The 2,524-nt window shown below is 31.2% G+C and overlaps 1 long non-coding RNA gene across 1 annotated transcript; it reads left to right on the forward strand.

Annotated features, from left to right (window-relative positions):
• Nucleotides 1–1,021: 1,021 nt before the first annotated feature.
• LOC116349755 lies at nt 1,022–1,787 on the forward strand. The gene is made up of 3 exons (XR_004201943.1): nt 1,022–1,158; nt 1,419–1,586; nt 1,657–1,787. It is a non-coding gene; the product is annotated as an uncharacterized LOC116349755 (long non-coding RNA).
• The last annotated feature ends 737 nt before the right edge of the window (nt 1,788–2,524 follow it).

The following is a 2,524-nucleotide window of genomic DNA, read 5'->3' on the forward strand; positions in this document are numbered from 1 at the left end:
TTTGTTTTTTAGTTTCAATTCAATTTTATTGCATGTCAGAGCAACGTGTTAGCATTCGACACACAGATCTATCATACATAAGGACAGACTGGATATATAGATGGAGACAAGCAATTACCCTTCTTAAATCATGAAGCTACCATTCCCTTCCGCGATGTTTAAGAAAATTAAAGATCTTCTTTTACTATTAAACTTTTTCCATAGGAGAACCCCTCTTTTTACTGTTAGCTTCGTGGCGGTAGCCACCTATGACTTGATATGGGCTGAAGAAACGAAATCATTTGAAGAGTAAAATCGAATAAGTTCGCCTTAAAATCGACCGAAAGAGTCACTTTTTGGTCGAAACAGATTCGGATTAGATTCTACTCGTCATAGAATTAGATTTTGGAATTGAATATTTTTCTCTTATTTTTTCAGATTTGACACCTGATGAGGTGTACTCATATAAAGGGATATCCTCAACATGCGAAATAACTTGTATAAAATAAATGTAAGTAATCCAATAATTGTCAACTGGTGTCATTTAATTTAAAAGTTCAAAAACACTATATCTTAATCATCAAATACCGCGTGACTTAGATAAAATTTCTTTTAACAACAAGAGGAACTATACAAAAACTTTATCTAAATCACGCACAACTGAATGTTCAAAGTTTTGGAGGTGCACAAGTTGTTTGTCTCTTCATATAATCATCTCTAAAATATTTGAATTTATGGCCATTTCAACTAAAATTTCAGTTTTATTTAATCTATCTAAGAGCAAATATACGTGACTATCATCATTTCTAATTGCTTTAAAAACAAGTTTCTATTTATACGCTAATATATAGCAATTAAAACAGATTAATGTAGGCCCAAAACTCTCATTTTATTGAATCACCTTAAAATAATCCAAATAGTATAGTGCTAAAATTTATTATTTTTGTCAACACATAATCTGCGTCATCAACATTTATTCTATTATCAACAAATATTCGGAGTACGTTTACAAAAAAAGCCATTCTCTATAAAATGCCATACATCAAGTTCCAGAATCATCAAAGTGAAAATAATTTTCGAAGCGAACAGTTCGTCAAAAAAGTGCAAAAATGAAATTCTTCGTGGTATTCATGGCATTGTGCGCAATTATTGCTTGTGTCAATTCAACCCCGATGTTTGGTAACTCAATTTTAAAATATATACTGAAATATATTCAGTTTTGAAAGAAGAATACAGAATTTTTTATTCATTGAACAATTGATTTTTTCCAACATATTTTTGATCTCATGAATTTTGAAAAAAAAAAAAATTAACTCTTTCTAAAGTGTTAATTTCATTTTGTTCAATGATTGGGAGCAAATGAAAAGCATCAATGACTTTTGATCGTTTTGCTTGTTTTATTATATACTAAATTTTTTGTATTCAAATACCCCGTTTAGGCCACTGGTGGAAACCACATAAAGGCGGTCCAGGAGGTATTTTCGGTCGTCCACATCCAGGTCGTCCAGGTCATCCAGTACGTCCACATCACACTCCAAAGCCCGACTCGACCACTCCATCCGGTGATGTCACTACACTTACTCCAGAAACATCCACCTCAAAATAAGGTATGACAATTTCCATTTTTGTCTTTTTTAATTTTTTTATAACTATTCTGACAATATCAATTACATTTAGTGTTGGCTGGATTTTTTAAGCATCAACGGAAATTTAGATGACATTTTCGGGACCTTTTAAGTTTTAACCATCAAATTTTAAATAATGTTTGAGAAAAATAAAATCTTTCGATTCATTCAGAATTAATTCAATCATAAATTGAAATGAAAATTGTTAATGTTAAATTAAGAATAAAATCAAAATGAATGAACCAAAACAAGAATAACTCATTTCTTTCATTTCATTTTCGTCTAATATTGAAACTAATTAGAAAAGAAGGAAATTTTAGTTTCAGCACTTGAAACTGCTGAACTACCTTCACTTCCTTAGCATCTTTCATTGGAAATGAAATGTTATATGCATCGAATAAAAAATAGATCATCAAATTTACACGCAATTTACTTTATTTTCATAAATTTCGATCTAACAATATAAGTATTATTTCACTTTCTTTTCCAACAATCATAAAAACGAGGTATTCATTGGTATATTAATTTCCATCGATCATTTAATCTTCATAATCACTGTCGTCTCCATATCTGTCTTCAAGTCCAGACAGATCGTACAAGAAATTATTTTCAGCTAAAACTTTAAATACCAAATATTCAAATTCGGTTTTCTCATCCAAAACAATTTCAAAAAATGCCAAATACGGTTCCAACTTGGTGGAAAGATCGTTGTCCACATCTCCGTCATCATCTTTCAGCGATTCGATGGTTGTTTCCATGTCTCCGGTCGATTTTAAATCAACAATTTTCTCATTACTTTCATCATATAAAGCACCAAACATCCCATCATTGCAGTCGGCGTCCCCATTGTTCACACGTAGTTTAAAAGTCGATCCGTTGTATGTGAAACAAATGACTTTTGAATGTGGTAACATTTCACC

Source organism: Contarinia nasturtii, unplaced genomic scaffold (assembly GCF_009176525.2).
Source record: "Contarinia nasturtii isolate CC-2019 unplaced genomic scaffold, AAFC_CNas_1.1 Cnas_scaffold_3116, whole genome shotgun sequence".
Classification (NCBI taxonomy): Eukaryota; Metazoa; Arthropoda; class Insecta; order Diptera; family Cecidomyiidae; genus Contarinia; species Contarinia nasturtii.